At 37.2% G+C, this 20,597-nt stretch overlaps 1 pseudogene; it reads left to right on the top strand.

Annotated features, from left to right (window-relative positions):
• Window positions 1-20,597, top strand: part of LOC132187935 (isoflavone 3'-O-methyltransferase 4-like) — a 30,613-nt pseudogene that overhangs the window by 6,902 nt on the left and 3,114 nt on the right.

Below are 20,597 nucleotides of genomic sequence, written 5' to 3'. Positions count from 1 at the left end.
AAAGCAGTAAAACCAGGCATGAGGCGGTAATGACAATAGTATAATGAAATTAAAGAACTGAAATTAAAATTAGTTGAGAAGCTGAAATCAAAACTTGAAAGTAATATTGATAAAATATCTTACAAAAGTAAGTAATAGAACTTACAGAAGTAAGTGATAGAAGAAGAGATACAAGAAGAAATCGAAATAAGAAAGCAGGGGAATGGCTAGAGAGCTTGGGTAGTAAGCTTCACCAGTTATAAGCTTCTGCCTTCCAATGGGGAGAGGGGAGCCGTTATATAAGCAAATTACAAGGAATAAAACAAAATACAATTATGAAGCAAATAGTGAAAAGTAGATTCCGCAGTACTGTGTAGTCCGCGATCAAAAGTAAACAGTAGAAAGCATGCGCACTGTAGAGTCGGCGCCAATCTGGAACAGTAAAAGTAATCAATCTGGAACAGTAACTGTCGGCACTGTAGTGTCGGCAGACAAAATATGAACAGTGAGTATGAACAGTAATCCTGCACAGTGTTGTCAGCAACAGTGAACAGTAAAAGTGAACAGTAGTTTAGCATAGTAATCTTCAAATAGTGGTGAATAGTAGTTCAGAGAATTTCTTTGAGAAAATTCTTGAAGAAGGGAGAAACCAACCGTTATGAGCCAGTCTGCAAATCTGAACAATAACTAGCAGTTTATGGAACCAGTCTGAGGACCATGAGCCGTTATGAGGCCATTCTTGAAGTTTGGAGAGAAAAGGCTGTTAAAAGCCAGTCTGGAATCTTGGAAATTAGTCGTTATGAGGCCATAAAATCACAAATCTTCTATCCCGGGATAGGGATAATAATCTTGGGAATCTTCAAAATATGGGGGAACCTGAACAGGACTTTGAGACGATGCTTCAGATTTTTCTTCTTCATCGTCGTTATCAGAATCATCATCAAGGGCAGCAAGGAGAGCCTTGATCTTTTCTTTCTTCTTTGAAGACTTCTTCTTAGAAGAACTGGATGAAGTAGTGGGAGAAGAACTAGGAGGTTTAGTCTTGTCTTCCGTTGGGGAAGTGGTGAAAGTACTGGGAGTTATTAAAAGAGTGGATTTAATCTAGGGCAAGGTAGGAGCCTTAGGGGTTTGAGTCAATTATTTAACAGAAATGACAATGGAGTCAACTAGTGAGCATTTATCCCACCATTTGGCATACCAATGTCATTGGATTTTGTCTTCTAAAAGGATATATTGCCATTTCAGAATCCAAGGAATTTTGAATTTTTTAACAAAGTGCAACATAGGGGGAAACTTGGACCCATAAGCATCGACTTTGTAAGCAATTTTAAAATTCTGGAAAGCTTCAATTAATTGGAGAGGAAGAATTTCAGGGAGAATGCCAAATTGCATCCACCACCTGGAGAACCAAAGAGGAAGAATTCCGCATAAATTTTTATCAAAATTAATAAACCAAGAATGGTCAAAGTTTGAGGATTCGTAAAGCAAAAATTTAAACCAAGCTTCAATATAATCATAATAAGTAAAAGGAATATTAAATCCGTTAAGGGATTTTGGAGCAGAGGGATGAACTCCCCATTCTCTTTCAGAAATAATTCTTTTAAAATAAACACTATAAAAAAGTAATTTATGAGGATTAATTTTGCAATAAATAGTCTTAAAAAAGACAGAATCAGTTTGACGCAAAATACGAGAATAATATGCTAAGTTCTTTTGAGGATGTTCAGGAATCCAGTGGAAATAAGGAGGAAAATAGGAGAGGGCAATATCTCTGGCAGATTTAGAAGAAGATGATCGATTCATTTCAATGAAAAATAAATTCTGAGAATAAGGAAGATTCACATAGGCAGACGTTTTATCATACCTAACAAAAGGAGGACGGGGTCTTTGGGAATTATCCGCAAAGGGATCATAGGGAGAAGCAAGGGTACTGGAATAAGAAACCTGGTGGGAACCAGGGTTGAAGGGAGAGAATCTGTTGGTAATAGCAATCGAAGAAATAGGAAGGGAAGTAGCAATAGTAGACTCTGGTTTCAAGGCCAGAGCCTTATCCTTTTTGCTTGCCATTTTGGCACTGCAAAAATTCAGGAGGAAAGAAATTAGGAATAAAGTAGTTAAAATCTTTAAAAACATGCAAAATAATGTCAGAATTATTTTGATGCAGTGCTTTAAATTAGAAACAATAGTAATAATTGATAAGCGCCAAAATATTCATATTTTCAGCCCTTATCTTACATGTTTTAATCCTTTGGTTCTGGTTAATTAGGTCATTTTACTTCCTTTTTGTGTTTTTGATGTTTTTACAGGCTTTTGGAAGAAAGTGAAGTAAAACTAGGTGATTTGGGCTCAAAAAGAGAATATGGGAAAATTGGAGCTCCCTGGTACTGCGATCAATCGCAAGGTACCTACGATCGAGCGCAATACCAGAGGAGATGCTGTACGAGCCAGGCCAGGAGCGATCGAGCGTAGGCAAAAGAGGCATCGATCGCAGACGTGCAATCGAGCACACACGGGCTGCGATCGAGCACACCCATGCGTAGGAGGCATTCCAAGTGGTGGCTACAATGTCCCTATTTCCATATTAGGGTTTTTCAAACTCCAAATTGTAATAGGACTGAAACCCTGCGAAAACCCAAGGGTTCAATACTTTTCCAAGGACTTCTAAAGCCTATAAATAGACTCCTAAGCCTTTAGAATAGGTAGGCTGGGAGAAGGGAGAAGAATAGGAGCTCTCAAGTCAAGTCTCGGGTTTATTCTTTCTTTTCTTTTCTTTTCCTTTATGAAGATGTTTAATATCAACTCTATGTGTAGCTAACTTATTTAGTAGGGCTAGATTGAAGCCCTAGTTATGTTAAATTAATATTTCAATATTGGCGCCTTGTGATGATCATGTTGTGCTATTTAACTTGATTAATACCTGCTTGCATGAATTCCTCATATGTGTATGCCTAATCAACATGTGCATGTGGTATGGACTTGTTAGTTAGATCAATTTGGATGACCGAGTCCTGGGTTCAACTTAAGTAACAAAAGAATCCACACCGGGATTCTTGGGTTAATCAACATAGGGAACTAGGAGTATGTATCCATGCCCTAGGCCTTGTGTGTTTGTCGATTTCCATAGAACATATGCTTTTCTAAAGAACAACTTAGTATAGACACGCTAAATCCTTTAGGAAAGAAAAGAATTAGAGCATGGACCAAGTGGCTAATTCGTTGCTTAGGGAAATCAATAGCTTAAGGCGTTAGAGTTTAACCCTTAGGTTGGCAAACATTAAATATGCATAACTTGATCAAAGCATTGGCATATTGAAATACTAGTTTAATATAATTAGTGGTGGATATCAAAGCCCTGCCTTTACCCTTTATTATCATCTCATCAATAATCAATCTTAGTTTACTTTTGCTTAAGGAATTTATTTTTAAATATAAATTCAGCAATCCTCGTGGGAATGATCCTGTACTTGCACCATATACTACTCTGTTGACCTTGTGCACTTGCAGGTAAAACGTATAATTATTTACCTATTAATTTAGGTATATTTTTGCACAACAAGTTTTTGGCGCCGTTGTCGGGGATTGCGGCGAATTTTGTTTAAATTTATCTTCCTTTAGTTTTGATAGTTTAAATTTTAAATTTTAAATTTAATAATAGCAAAAAAAAAAATTCAAAAAGAATTTTTGTTTCCCTTCACTTTTCTATTTCTGTTACAGGTTGCGGAGTTGCATTCTATGATTGCGATCAATCGTCAGCCAAGTGCGATTGAGCGCGCTGCGATCAAACGCACCAACTTGCGATCGAGCGCAGTTCCAGAGAGCATCAGGACCAGACAGTGCTGAAGCTGCCAAGTTCATGCAAGGTCGTCGATCTCAAGCCTCAACCATTTTTCCCCTCGATCCTGAAATTGAGCAGACAATTCGACAACGACCTAGAGACAAAGAAGGAGAAGAAGAAGTTAAAATGGAAGACATGCCAGAAAATTCAATTGGGCCAAGACCCCTAGAAGCAAATCCACCACGAGTGAGGAGACCTATGAAGCAAGCGTACGTGCCAACAAACCTCCATCAACCCTCATGCATAGCATATCAACCGGAGGTGGAGGGCAGTTATTATATCTCTCCCCAAATCCTCAATGCATTGACCCACTTCAGAGGCACAACTACTGAGGATCCCAACTTGCATCTCAAGGAATTTTTTGACTTATGCAAGTTGCAAAATGTTCAAGGCCTCACTCAAGAGAGACTCAGGTTAGTTCTTTTTCCTTTTTCTTTGAAAGATAATGCTAAACTGTGGTACAATTCCCTGCCTGCAGAATCCATTCATACTTGGGAAGAATTGACCACCAAGTTCCTGAAGAAGTTTTTCCCAGCTCAAAGGACAAGGCAACTTAGAAGGGAGCTGCAATCGTTCCAACAAAGAGATGGAGACCCTTTCTTTGAAGCATGAAATCACTTCAATACGATGCTCCTTAAGTGTCCAAATCACAACATATGTCAAGATGACCAGGTACAAATCTTTTATGAAGGGTTAGATGATTGCAACAAGGGTGTTGTTGATACAGCTTGTAGAGGTGTGCTGATGGAAAAGAGTAGTGAAGAAGCCATAAAGCTTTTTGAGATGTTGAGTGAACACACCCAACAATTTCCATCTAAAGGGAAAGGCATATACGAAGAGAGCACCAATGGAGGAATTCAGGCTCAAATGGCTGCCATGGAGAAAAAGCTGGACATGTTCATGACGGCTATGACTAATCATAGCAATGCTCCTGTTACACAAGTCAAGGTATGTGCCATATGTTCTCACTTAGATCATGTTACTGAGAACTGCCCTTTGTACTCATCTGCAGATCAAGAGCAAGCCAATTATGGGGAACAACACACTTATCCTCCCAAGAACAATCCTTACTCCAACACTTATAATTCAGGGTGGCACAACCACCCCAATTCATCATGGAGTAACAGTAGGAACATTCGGAATCCTCAAGGACAGCAAAGCGACTCCCAACAAAAAGTTCAACCAGCCCAAGACCCATAAGAGGAGGACCTGAAGAGTCTTTTACGACAATTTGTGACTTCACAACAGCAATCAACGGCTGATCAAAAACAATTCAACACAAGGACCGATCAAGCCATTCAAAGACTAGAAGTGCAAATGGGGCAATTGGCAAAGGAGCTGAGTGAAAGAAAGTAGGGAGAATTTGCCAATCCAGGAGGTCATCAGTAGCTGGAAGCAGTCACAGTTATTAGAAATGGCAAGGTCATTGGAACTGAAGAGCCACCTCAAGAAACTCCAGAAGGACCATCGACTTCCAAGGTAAACAAAATGGAGAAGGTAAATGCACCACCCTTTCCTCAAAGGCTAGCCAAACCAAAGAAGGAAGAGCAACTCAGAGATATCTTTGAAACTTTGAGGAAAGTAGAAATCAACATTCCTTTATTAGATGCAATTAAACAAATTCCTTCATATGCCAAATTTTTAAAGGACTGTTGCACTAACAAAAGGAAGTTTAAGGAGTATGAGACAGTGGCCTTAACAGAAGAGGTAAGTGCAGTCTTGTTAAGGAAATTATCACCAAAGCTAATAGATCCATGTAGCTTTACCATTCCCTGCAGGATAGGAGACCATTCCTTTGAAAAGGCGCTACTGGATCTAGGAGCAGGGGTGAATTTGCTGCCTTACACTATATATGAAAAGCTAGGATTGGGGGAGCTCCAACCAACCTCTATCACCTTGCAATTGGCAAACAGAAGCATCAAATGACCAAGAGGTATACTGGAGGATGTGTTGGTAAAGGTAGGAACATTTATTTTACCTGCTGATTTTATTGTATTAGATGTGGAAGAATCCCCTATGCCATCACCATTAACTATTATCTTAGGAAGACCCTTTAGGAGAACTGCCGATACTACAATAGGGGTGAAAAAGGGTATTGTGAGTATGAAGGTAAATGGTGAGACAATCGAATTCAAAATATTCGATGCATTGAAAGTACCTCAAGAAGATTTGAAATGTTTTGATGTTTGTGTAATCCAAAATGTTAGTGAGACAGTTTTGCAGGACCATCATAAAGATCCATTGGAAGCTACCCTTTCCCAGAGTCTCACAAGGCAGGATATTGAGTCAGAACTAGAAGAGATCACCAGTGATGTTATGGAAACAGTGCATCACCTTGAGGCCTCTCCTAAATACTCAGGCAAGTATACTCATCCCTTTGAAATTCTTGAGCCCACTAACACCTCTCTTGTTCCCTCTATTGTACAGGCACCCAGGCTGGATTTAAAGCAATTACCAGAGCACTTAAAATATGCATACTTAGGAGAAAACATGGCACTACCAGTCATCATTGCTGCAAATCTGAGTTGTGGGGAAGAAGAAAAGCTGTTGAGAATTCTGAGAGAACATAAAACCGCCTTGGGATGGACCATTGCTGACATCAAAGGAATAAGTCCAGCTAAGTGCATGCACCAAATCTTCCTTGAAGACGAAGCAAAGCCAACCAGGGATGCACAAAGAAGACTCAACCCACACATGATGAAGGTAGTCAAGGTAGAGGTATTAAAACTACTAGATGTGGGCATCATCTATCCCATCTCAGACAGCAAATGGGTCAGCCCAATTCGAGTAGTGCCAAAAAAAAGTGGGATCACAGTGGTGAAAAAGGACGATGATGAACTGATACCAACAAGAGTAACCACTGGGTGGAGGGTATGCATCGATTACAGAAGACTGAACAAGGTAACAAGAAAAGACCAGTTTCCATTATCGTTCATCGACCAAATGCTAGAGAGATTAGCTGGCCATAGCCACTACTGTTTTTTTGATGGATATAGTGGTTATAATCAGATTGCAATAGCACTAGAGGATTAGGAGAAGACCACCTTCACATGTCCTTTTGGCACATTCGCCTACAGAAGGATGCCATTTGGTTTATGTAATGCCCCTGCTACATTCCAGAGATGCATGATGAGTATCTTTTTAGACATGGTAGAGAAAACCATTGAGGTCTTTATGGATGACTTTAGTGTTTTTGGGTCTAGTTTTGATGAATGTCTACACCATTTGAAAAACGTTCTAAAGCGGTGTGAAGAATGCAACCTAGTGCTCAATTGGAAAAAATGCCACTTCATGGTTCAACAAGGCATTGTATTAGGTCATACTATTTCAAGCAAGGGCATAGAAGTGGATAAGGCCAAGATAGAAATCATCTCCAAACTTCCCCCACCTCTGACAGTCAAGGGGGTAAGGAGTTTTCTTGGACATGCCGAATTCTATAGAAGGTTTATCAAGGATTTCTCCAAGATCTCTAGACCCCTCTGTGCATTGCTTAGGAAGGAAGCCAAGTTTGACTGGACCAAAGAATGCATGACGGCCTTCAACACGCTAAAAATGCTGCTCACTTTTACACCAATTATGAGAGCATCTGATTGGAGCTTACCCTTTGAGCTCATGTGTGACGCTAGTGACTTTGCAGTGGGAGCCGTTTTGGGTCAAAGGATCAATAAGGTACCTCATGCCATTTATTATGCCTCTAGAACATTAAATGATGCCCAGTTGAATTATTCTACTACTGAGAAAGAATTATTAGTTGCCTTATTTGCTTTGGAGAAGTTCAGGTCATACCTAATTGGCTCTAAGATTATTGTATTCACTGATCATGCTGCGTTGAGATATTTGTTTACCAAGAAAGATGCCGAACCAAGACTGATCAGGTGGGTATTACTACTACAAGAATTTGACCTTGAGATTAGAGATAAGAAGGGCAGTGAAAATGTGGTGGCAGATCACTTATCCAGATTACTCCATGAGGAGGAAGGAGATGAGCTCCCACTAAATGAAAATTTCCCAGATGAGCAGTTGTTCGTAGTTGATATCCAACTCCCATGGTATGCAAATATAGTGAATTACATCACTGCCAAGGTCTTTCGCCCAGATATGTCTAGCCAAGAAAAGAAGAGATTGATATTGACATCTCGACAATACCATTGGGACGACCCCTATTTATTCAAATTTTGCCCTAATTAAATCATTAGAAGATGTGTCCCAGAAAATGAGCACTTGAGTATTTTACAGCACTGTCACCAATTTGCTTGTGGTGGACACTTTGGGGCAAAAAGAACAGCGCTTAAGGTATTACAGTCTGGTTTTTATTAGCCCAATATGTTTAAAGACGCTTTCTTGTTTTGCAACTCTTGTGATAAATGTCAACGGACAGGTAACATCTCTTCTAGAAATCAAATGCCATTACAAAATATTTAGGTTGTAGAACTCTTCGATGTGTGGGGTATTGACTTCATGGGACCATTCCCTCATTCATTTGGCTATTCATGTATTCTTGTGGGTGTGGATTATGTGTCTAAATGGGTCGTGGCTGTCCCTTCAGACTAATGATCACAAATATGGCATCACTCATAAGGTTGGCACTCCATATCATCCTCAAACCAGTGGCCAAGTAGAGATCAGCAACAGAGAAATCAAAATCATCCTTGAAAGGACAGTCAACCCCAATAGGAAGGATTGGTCACTACGCTTGAACGATGCACTATGGGCTTACAGGACTGCTTACAAGACACCTATCGGTATGTCTCCATATCGATTGGTCTTTGGGAAAGCATGCCATCTACCAGTGGAATTGGAACACAAAGCATATTGGGCCATCAAGAAGTTTAACTTCGATATGAAGCAAGCTAGCGACACAAGGAAGCTCCAACTAAATGAATTGGAGAAATTAAGGCGTGATGCATATGAGAATGCCAAACTCTACAAGGACAGAACCAAAGCATACCATGACAAACAACTGATCAGGAAGGAGTTTCAAGTAGGACAGAAGGTTTTGATCTATAATTCAAGATTGAAACTCTTCCCTGGAAAGCTTAAATCAAGATGGTCTGGGCCCTGCATTGTTACCCAAGTATTCCCTCATGGAGCCTTGGAAATTCATGACCCTCAAACTGACCAATCATTCAAGGTCAATGGACACAGAGTCAAGCCATATCTTGAAGTAAATTTAGTACCAAGAGATGAAGATTTGGCACTCCACTCCATCCAAAATGGAGCATCCACTTCTGGACCACATTGAGAGAGGACCACAATCTGGCTGAAGACGTAAAACTTAGCGCTCATGGGAGGCACCCTATAGCATATCCTTTTATTTTTTGTTGTTTTTTAAGTTATATTTTCTTGTGTTTTCATTTGTGTTTAGTATTTTAGGTGTTTTTGGTATTTTGTCATTTCTTTTCCATTCTGTTATTGCGATCGATCGCACCACACATGCGATCGAGCGCAGGTCTCCATATGTAAGGCTGTCGCACTCTGATAGTGCGATCGAACGCACAATATGTGCGATCGAGCGCACCTGGCAGCATCTCCTAGTTATTTTTGTTTTCATTCATTTTAGTGTTGATGCTTTTCACTTGTTTGTGTGTTTGATTATTTTGCAGGGGCAAGTGTGCTTCAATTCAAGTTTGGGGTGTGCTACGAGCCATGCTTTCCACGACTATGTCCACCATCTCCTGGGTACATTCTTTCCTTAATCTAGACACATTGGGGACAATGTGTCATTTAAGTTTGGGGATATGGGCACACATGTTCACACACTTTGTCCCAATTTCATGTTGTTTGTGTGTTGTATAAAAAAAAAAAAAAAATTAAATTAAAAAAAAATCTTTATGCATGTTCTTGTTGCTCAAAAATTTTAGGTTGATCTAGGAAGAATTGTGGCTTGAATTCATCAGTGAGCTTAAAGTTTTGAACACATAATCTGATGAGTGAATCTATTAGTTTGGTTACTTGCTTAGGCCAGTTGAAAAATCACATGTTTGATCTGATCACACAAGCACATTAGCACGTAATTTGTGAGGAATGACATAAGGTCTAATGTGTGTGTTTTTGCATCTTGGATGAAATTGGATAAACTATTAGATGACGCTTGGCATATATATTGAAAAAAAAAAGAAAAAAAAAGAAAAAAAGAAGTGAAATAAATGATCATTGATGGCTTTTCACTGAGTAACTGGACCTCTTGTTTCAAAGCACTGAGTGTTCACGTCAAAAGGTGAAAAATTTGGATTTGATCATTGTCATGGTTAGTTGGTTTTGTAGCCTTTTTGACTCGAGTTAGTAGGTCCTTAAGGGTGTCTCTACACCTAATGCCCTAAAACCACCTGGTTTGGGAGCCATTGACTTAACACTCGTTACAAGGGTCAATTAGAAAGCTTAAGAGAACCAACATTGCACAACCTGACCAAAAAAAGAAAAAAGAAAAAAAAAAAAAAAAAGAGAGAGAGAAGAAATATGCCTTGTGTCATTCTAATAGGAATTTCAGTAAATTTTGAGATTTGGAAACATTTACATATTGGAAAGATTTGGAAGCCTCATAATTTTGTGCTAATTCACTTTACACTGTTTCAAACTTGTGATATTTTAGCATGTCCTTTGTAAGTAATTGCACTTTGAGATTCCAATTCATTATGAAGATGGAGTTCATCTTTTTAAGCTTGCTAATGAATAAAAATCATGATCTTGAAGTGATGCTTTAATTTTTGGGATGACATGAACTATGCATGATGTTTGTGGGTAACATTTCTGGAAAACCCTCACGAGACTTCACTCGTCCACTAGGGAATTCCTAGTTGTTTAAAAGGCTTGTTGCATATGCTAAATGCAATCGTACATCCCACAAAAGATGGATTTATCTATTGTTTTCTGTTTTTCCATTCCTGTATTTGTTTTGTATTGCTAAGGGACTAGCAATATGTAAGTTTGGGGGTGTGATAAGCGCCAAAATATTCATATTTTCAGCCCTTATCTTACATGTTTTAATCCTTTGGTTCTGGTTAATTAGGTTATTTTACTTCCTTTTTGTGTTTTTGATGTTTTTACAGGCTTTTGGAAGAAAGTGAAATAAAACTGGGTGATTTGGGCTCAAAAAGAGAATATGGGAAAATTGGAGCTCCCTAGTACTGCGATCAATCGCAAGGTACCTGTGATCGAGCACAATACCAGAGGAGATGCTGCACGAGCCAGGCCAGGAGCAATCGAGCGCAGGCGAAAGAGGCATCGATCATAGACGTGCGATCGAGCGCACACGGGCTGCGATCGAGCACACCCGTGCGCAGGAGGCATTCCAAGTGGCGGCTACAATGTCCCTATTTCGATATGAGGGTTTTTCAAACTCCAAATTGTAATAGGACTGAAACCCTGCGAAACCCTAGGGTTTACTACTTTTTCAAGGACTTCTAAAGCCTATAAATAGACTCCTAAGCCTGTAGAATAGGTAGGCTGGGAGAAGGGAGAAGAATAGGAGCTCTCAAGTCAAGTCTCGGGTTTATTCTTTCTTTTCTTTTCTTTTCCTTTATGAAGATGTTTAATATCAACTCTATGTGTAGCTAACTTATTTAGTAGGGCTAGATTGAAGCCCTAGTTATGTTAAATTAATATTTCAATATTGGCGCCTTGTGATGATCATGTTGTGCTATTTAACTTGATTAATACCTGCTTGCAAGAATTTCTCATATGCGTATGCTTGATCAACATGTGCATGTGGTATGGACTTGTTAGTTAGATCAATTTGGATGACCGAGTCCTGGGTTTAACTTAAGTAACAAAAGAATCCACACCGGGATTCTTGGGTTAATCAACATAGGGAACTAGGAGTATGTATCCATGCCCTAGGCCTTGTGTGTTTGTCGATTTCCATAGAACATATGCTTTTCTAAAGAACAACTTAGTATAGACACGCTAAATCCTTTAGGAAAGAAAAGAATTAGAGCATGGACCAAGTGGCTAATTCGTTGCTTAGGGAAATCAATAGCTTAAGGCGTTAGAGTTTAACCCTTAGGTTGGCAAACATTAAACATGCATAACTTGATCAAAGCATTGGCATATTGAAATACTAGTTTAATATAATTAGTGGTGGATATCAAAGCCCTGCCTTTACCCTTTATTATCATCTCATCAATAATCAATCTTAGTTTACTTTTGTTTAAGGAATTTATTTTTAAATATAAATTCAGCAGTCCTCATGGCAATGATCCTGTACTTGCACCATATACTACTCTGTTGACCTTGTGCACTTGCAGGTAAAACGTACAATTATTTACTTATTAATTTAGGTATATTTTTGCACAACAATAATATGCGCCATGATCTAGGAATTGGAATGAATAATGAATTCTGGGAAGACACAATTGTTAGGGGGGGTACTTAAGCAAGATAAAGTCCTAATGGGAATAGTCCTAATGCGAATAGGGCTCTCATCTAACTCTAAACCTAGAGGATCTCTAAACTTCATGCTCAATCTATTAATATCAATTTCAAATTTAGAGGCAAAATGAATTTGAATATTAATACCAAATTTCACAGTTGAAATACTAATCTCGTCAATAGAGAATGGATAAAGTAAAGCAATGAAAAGCATTCCAAGAATTACTCTTTCAGTCAAATTTTTAACAAGAACAACCAAGATATGAAAACGAACATTATTCTGGCAAACATGAACGTTATTTAATGCATGTTTGATATGCAACTTGTTTCCACTGGCAGAATTCAATTTCTCAGTGGATCTTTCAAAATATTTGTTAGGAATAAATCCTTCTTGAATGCAATTTAAATCAGAACCAGAATCAATCAAAGCAATAATATCAAAAGCATAATCATGAGAAATAGTAATATGAATTTTTGAATACCATTTGGGAGGAACAATTCTATTAATCATACTGACAACCTTAACTTCATCAGAAAGGGGCTTATAGCTGGACTCAGCTTCATCATCATGCTCAGCTTTGTTATCACTTTCAGAAACATTTTCTGGAAAACATTCTTTAAGATTTAAAAGCAAAAAATATTGTTGTAAATCTTTGTTTTCAGTGTAAACATTATGCAAGCCATTTTGCAAGTTAACAATATCTTTCTTGATGTTACCAATCTCATGCTGCAAGTTTGGGATAGTAACTACTTTGGATTTTTGTTTTGAAAATCGTTTCAAAGTATCCTTAAGAGAGATTTTAGTGTTAACAGGTTTTTCAAAATCTTTTACCATGAGTTTTTTAAGTTTTTTAAGATATTCTTCTTTTAATTCAGGGTTTTCAATTTTTGAAATCAAAGTAAGAAGTAAATCTTCTTGTTCTTCTGATTTGGTCAGAACCGAACAAGTTTTTGCATTGCAGCAAGATTCAGCACAACCAAATTTAAAACAATTTCCAGAAATCTCAGAAGCAGAGTGATAATCAGAATCAGAGGAGGATAGAAAATCATTATCAGAAGAATAATCAGAAAAATCATTGTTTTGAAATATTCTAAAATATTTGTCTTTACTGTTTTCATCAATGTCTAAAGCATTAATCTCTTGTTTAATCTTTTTGGGAGGTTTTGGGCACTTATTAGCATAGTGTCCCGTTTCTCCGCAATTGAAACATTTATCTTTTGAAAAATATTTTTCAAATTTGGAATCTTTATTCTTTTTAGGATTTTTAGAAAAATTCTTATTAGGTCTGTTAAATTTTCTTTTCTTATGACTATTGTAGTATGGAGGGGGTGATTTCATGAAAATCTTGCCAGATTTCTTCCTATGCTTACGAGAAGGAGCAATAGGAGGCAATCCGAACTGTTCACAGAAATTTCCCATTTCATACTTAGCTTTCTTGGCATTCTTTAATTGTTGTTTGATCATCTTCTGATCAATACACATTTTAATACCAAGTTTCTTGACAGTAGAGAATAAATCTCCATAAGTCAAGTTTTCATAATCAATAAGACCAGTATCAGAATTAATCAATTCATCTTTAACTTTGTGAGCAAATAATGAAGGCAATCCATCAATAAACTTTTCTTTCCAATAAGGTTTTTGACTGTCAGGTCTCACCATAACTCGAGAAAGAAAAACATCTTGATACCATCTATAGTCAGACATAGTAGGGCATCGAAGAATGTTCAAATAATCAGAAATACGAGAAGTAATATTAGAAGGAGTACCAACAAAATGTTTGATAATTGTATAGATTAAAGTATTGACGCCATCAGGTTCACCCATACCAATGTGTTCATTAAAAATGGGTAAGCCTTCTTCATTACACTTTACTGCTGTCCTGATCTGGTTTCTTCTTAGTTCAGTGAGATAATTATCCCACCCATTTCTAAGAGTACCTGAAAAACTAGTAGCAAGTAAATCCACAACATCAGCTTGGCTTTTATTGTGATTAGTAAGATAGGCATTAGCAACCATAGACATATGATTCATCTTATTAAGCAGTTCTTGCTCAGACAAACCATCAATATTCCATTCGCACAATTTATCAGCGGAAACAGAAAATTGAGATTGGAGAAATCTTTCTTCAAATTGTAAATCAGGAGGAGTAGGTTTTGGGTGAAAATTCTTTGTAAGATTGAAAGATCTGGACCCGTCAAAGATCATTTTGAGTTTCGGCTCCAAGTCAATCTTGCCAAAGTCTTGTTCAAGAATTTTAATATCAGAATCAGTAGAATCAAGAGAAATTTCAGAATCAGAAGAAGAAGTTTTTTAGAGATCGCAAAATTCTGTCCAGAAGTACTGGCATGGGTAGTTTTTAACTCAGTCAGTTCAGAAAGTAATTGGTTCACTTTCTCAAGGTTCATTTGAGAAGTAGTTTTCAAACCAGAAGATTTCTTTAAATCAGGAAGAGAAATCAGAGGTTTTTCAATCTTAGAAGGAGTGGAAGAAATTTTTAAATCATGAGAGGGAGAAGGAATTTTCTCTTCAATCCGATCCAATTGTTGTCCTATAATATGAAGAGATTGGCTAGCAAAATTATTTTGCTCGATAATTTTCCTTTCGTTATCAATAGGATCTTTATCATGAGTTTTGAAAGGGGAACATTTAACAATGACTTTATTGCAATCAAGAAGAGTATTTTCAAGAGGGGGATGAGAAGATTTGACAACAGATTTATCTTTTTTAACAAAATTCTTTTTGACAACATTCAAAACATTATCGACAGGGAAATGTTTTTGAAGATAATCAAAAAATAAAAAATGTTTTTGGGACTCAATCATCATCTCAGTCCATTTGACTTTAATGAGATTTCGTTCCTTTTCAGAATATTTGGCACGGTAAGCATGCCGCAAATCACGATTTTCTTTTGAGTTAAAATCCTTGGACAAAGCTGGCCAATCAATAACAGAAAAGAAATATTTAATAGGAGCAATAATAACATTACACTGATGAGGAAGATTATTGGGAAGAGGAGCATTAAAATCAGAAGCAGAAGGAGAAACAGATCCACCTTCATCATCCGTTGGGGGATCATTTCTAGTAGAATAAGAAGTAGAGGAAACTTGGGAATCGGTAGAAATTCCTTTAAGTTTTAAATCAGGGTTAACAGCAGGATAAAGAGGAGGGTTAAGACTTTCATCCACATCCTTATCACGACGTCGGAGCCCTTCTATGGTTGTGGAACCAGCAAAAGAATTCCTTCGTTCGTTAACCAAAAGAGGTCTTTCAATTCTGCTTGAAAGTCCTAAATCAGAAAAATTAATTTTAACAGATCCATCCAGATATTGTTGGATGTAATCAAGATTAGAGGCATCATTCACTACTCGAGAAGGTTTTGTAACATTTTCCAAAAGCCATTCGTTGGGGAGGTCAATCTCATCCCATCGAATCATTTTTGGAGTTTTAATAATGGCATTCTAAGTAGAACTTTGAATTAACAAAGTAGATTCACCTGGATTCTTGATCACAGCTTGTGGATCTAGATTTGTTTTCATCAATTTATAATAAATATGGTAGATGATAGCAAGGGGTCTGCTACCTTCTTCCATATTATAACCAGAAGTAAGAATATTCAAAGTTAAAGCTTTAAGAATATGAACATCATTCAAAGCAAGAGAAATATTAGGGAAAACATCAAAATGGATAGGACCATTAAACAGAGAAGATTGAATCATACCAAGAATGCTGGTACGAAAATCAACAAATCTAGCATCACGCAAACATAACAAAATAGAAGCATTGACACCAAGTCGAGTCAAAGGATTGACTGCAACTTGAACAGAACCAATATGCAAAAATTTATAACCTTTAGCAAGAGAATCATTAACAAATTTCTTATTAAACAAGGTAATAGTTTGGTTATCACCCGATATAGCAAATGTTTGTTTAATAGTTTTAACAGAATATGAAATCTTAAGAGAAGATTTTAACCATGAAGTAGTATAAACATTTGAAGCAGAAAGCTTGGGGATGTTCCATTTATCAAATTTAAAATCATTATCACCTTCAACAGAAAATTGTTCAAAATTAACCACGTCAGGTGGTAAGCTAGAACTAGAGCTAACAGAAGAATTAGATTTCCACATTTTGACACACAAACTACACACAAAATCACTCACTGGGCATCGGCTTACAGAATCTCATCCTAGGTACTCACTCACAAGGCAAACTTCCTAAGCATGTCCTTCCTAGACGCAAAACTATCCACACATACCCTTGGCCTAACACACAGTTCCTTCTTCACGCCCTAACACGCCAACCCAGGCTTTCAACGAGACTTACAGATACCTCACAAACTGAACTGACGGGGTGGTGGACTACCATTTAACAACTAGGAGCTCAAATAAAAAGGTTAACAACAAGTCGAGACTCAGGGAGGTCAAGAGGGAGCAGGGTGTACATCAAGGCAGCAAAGAGATCGCAACTCTTATGGCTCTGATACCAACAACGGAGGGGGAGGAAGCGTAGTATGCAAAATAATGCAGGGAGTAGGGGAAGGGGATAGTTATGCAAAAGAACATTTAAATCAAAGCAGTAAAACCAGCCATAAGAGGGTAATGACAATAGTATAATGAAATTAAAGAACTGAAATTAAAATTAGTTGAGAAGCTGAAATCAAAACTTGAAAGTAATATTGATAAAATATCTTACAAAAGAAAGTGATAGAACTTACAGAAGTAAGTGATAGAAGAAGAGATACAAGAAGAAATCGAAATAAAAAAGCAGGGGAATGGCTAGAGAGCTTGGGTAGTGAGCTTCACCAGTTATAAGCTTCAGCCTTACAATGGGGAGAGGGGAGCCGTTATATAGGCAAATTACAACAGATAAAATAAAATACAATCATGGAACAAATAGTAAAAGTAGATTCCGCAGTACTGTGTAGTCCGCGGTCAAAAGTAAACAGTAGAAAGCATGCGCACTGTAGAATCGGTGCCAATCAGGAACAGTAAAAGTTGTCAATCTGGAACAGTAACTGTCGGCACTGTAGTGTCGGCAGACAAAATATGAACAGTGAGTATGAACAGTAATCCTGCACAGTATGTCGATAGAAACAGTGAACAGTAGTTTAGCACAGTAATCTTCAAATAGTGATGAATAGTAATCTGGAGAAAATTCTTGAGGAAATTCTTGAAGAGGGGAGAAACCAGCCGTTATCAGCCAGTTTGCAAATCCGAATAATAACTAGCCGTTATGGGGCCAATTTGTAATGCTGAAATCTGAGAACCAAGAGCCGTTATGAGGCAATTCTTGAAGTTTGGAGAGAAAAGGCTGTTATAAGCCAATTTGAAAGTAATATCTTTTGGGGAGAAATCAATCTTCATCATCAGAGAGAGAATCAAGAAAGGTTTTAATCCATTGTTTCTTTTTAGAAACAGTTGAAGAGGAGAAGAGAGGAACTGGAGGTGGAACAAGAGCCAAAGGTAGGAAAGTAGTTGAAATCTTTCAAACTAAATTTTCAACATTTTTGACAATTGGGTCAATTCTGGGGGATTTTGGACTAAATTTTCAACATTTTTGACAATTGGGTCAATTCTGGGGGATTTTTCCCAGGTTCTAGCTTGAAACCAATGTCTTTCAATCTTTTCTTCATTCTTAGCATAACTCCATCTTAGAAACCAAGGGATTCTGTATTTCTTAGCAAAATGAAGCATAGATGGGAAAATGGGATTGTAATCATTATAGCAACCATCACAGGTGATATGGGCTGAAAATGGATGGTAAGCATGAACAAGCTGAGGAGGGAGAACATTTAATGTAAGACCAAATTGACTCCACCACTGGTTGAACCAAGCAGGGAGAAAACCATTAAATTTCTTATCAAAACTGATAAACAAAAAATGTTTAAATTCAAAATTTTGGAAAAGCATAAATTGGAACTAGGCATTAACATAATCATAATAAGAATAGGGAATGTGAGAATTGGAGGAAGGTCTAAGAGAGGACTGATGAGAATTCCAATCATCGATAGAGATGAAATTGACAAAATATGCTATAGTACCAACAATCGTTTGAGGATTCTTGGTTTTGCTAAGCATAGGTCTAAACCGAATAGAATTGGTTTGGATTAAAATATCAGTATAGTATGATAAGTCTTTCAAAGGATGTTCAGGAATCCAGTGAAAATTCGGGGGAAAATAAGAATGAGCCAATTGCTCTGGAGTCTTAGACTGATCTTCAGAAGAAAATAAATACTGAGAAAAAAGGAGAGCAATAAAGGGAATGGTAATATTAGCAAGAGGGGGGCTAGGTTCCTCAGGGGGAGCCATAGTTTCTGGTTTAGAGAAATGATTGAAACAGAAGTATTTGACTGAGAAATTTGAGAATAGAATGGGGAAAGACTTGAGAATTGAGTAGCAATAGGAGTATTAGGAGGAGGGGGATGAGGAGTAGTAGACTCAGGTTTCAAAACGGGATTAATCTTTTCCTTGCCTTTTTTGCTGGCCATTGTGGCTCTGCAAAAATTCACGAGGAAGGAAATCAGGGATTGAATTATTAGAACCTTTAATATATTCAATATCAAAATCAAAAACACTTAAAATGGCTTGCCATCTAGCAAAAATCTGTTTTGATGCAATGTTTTCAACATCCTTTTTCAAAATATATTTAGCAAATTTACAATCAATGCGTAAAAGAAATTTTTGATTAAGTAAGTCAGACTGGAACTTAGTAATGCATAAAACAACAGAAAGAATTTCCTTCTTAATAGTACTATAATTAATTTGCGCTTTATTCCAGGATCTAGAATGAAAGTGAATGATTTGTTTAGGATATTTTGGGAGAGATCCTGGAGAAATAACTTGTTTCAGAATACCTCCAAATCCAATTTTAGAGGCATCAATTTCAACAATTTTGAAAGAATTGTCAAAAGGGGATACCTAAGCAAGGGAGAGTTTTAACATGAAGCTTAATTTCTTTAACAAGAGAAGTATGAGTATCAGACCAGGGGGGAGGATTATTCTGCAACCTGTCAAACAAAGGTTTGCAGTGTTTTCGTAAATCTTTGTAGAAATCAGCAATATACTTCAGGGAACCAAGAAATCTTTGGAGTTGGGATTTATTAGAGATAATGTCTGGCAATTTGTCAGCAAATTGAATAGCCTTGTCAATAGGACAAATTTGACCTTTAGAGATATCAAATCCAAGAAATCTAATCTTATCCTGGAAGATTTTGATCTTTTTGGCTGAAACAACAAGCCCGTTATGTTTGATGGTTTCTAGAAACGAGTTAAGATGTTTCCAGTGTTCATCAATGGACTTTGAGAAAACAAGAACGTCATCAATATAAACAATAGTGAAATGGCCGAAAGGATTGAAAATGTCATTCATAATATTCTGAAATTCATTAGGAGCATTCTTTAATCCAAAAGGCATGACATTCCATTCATAGTGTCCAAAGGGGGTAGTAAAGGCAGTCTTGTACCTATCACTATCCTTAATTTGGACCTGCCAAAATCCTGACTTCATATCGAACTTAGAGAAGACAACAGCATCACTAAGACGACTGACCAAATCTTTCCTATTGGGAATAGGATACCTAATCCATTCTAAGACATCATTGAAGGGCTTGTAGTTGATAACCAATCTAGAAGCACCTCGTTCTAAGTCAGCATTCTTCATAACATAAAAAGTAGCACAAGACCAAGGAGACTTACTCTTTCGAATAATTCCCTTAGTAAGTAAATCAGCAATTTCTTTTTGGCAAAATTCCAAAGTTTCGGCATTCATTTGAATAGGCCTAGTTTCAGTTGGAATTTTATTTTCAGAAAATTCTTTAACATAAGGTAAAGAAACAATATGCTTTTTCCTATGCCAAAAAGCATTAGGAAGTTCAGAGCAAATAGAATCAATAATCAGGGTATTGAAAGTAGAGATCTTTGATTGCAAAAGCTTATTAGAAAGTTGCTTAGCAATCTTTTTGTATCCTAATTCTTGTTTGAGAAAATTGAGTTGTTTATGCTTGGCAGAAATCAAATTCGTTTGATTATCATGAAATTTGGAAGCAAAATGAAATTTCACTTCAAATCCATCTTAACAGTTGTAACCCTAGTATCATCAACGGCTAAAGGATAGAGTATGGCAATAAAAGGAAGACCAAGAATCACCTTATCAGTCATATTTTTGACAAAAACAGCAAGAATATAGAAGCATACATTATCAAACATGAACATTGTTCAATTCATACTTAATATGCAATTTGTTTCCACTGGCTGAATTCAATTTCTCAGTGGATTTCTCAAAATATTTGCTAGGAACAAGTCCTTCTTGAATGCAATTTAAATCAGCACCGGAATCAATCAATGCAATAACATCAAGGGCAAAATCAGGGGAAATAATAATATGCACTTTAGAATACCATTTGGGAGGAACAACTTT

Source organism: Corylus avellana, chromosome 6 (assembly GCF_965113065.1).
Source record: "Corylus avellana chromosome 6, dhCorAvel1.hap1.2, whole genome shotgun sequence".
NCBI lineage: Eukaryota > Viridiplantae > Streptophyta > Magnoliopsida > Fagales > Betulaceae > Corylus > Corylus avellana.
The sequence above is the reverse complement of the archived record's forward strand: the minus strand, read 5'-3'. Positions and strand labels throughout refer to the sequence as shown.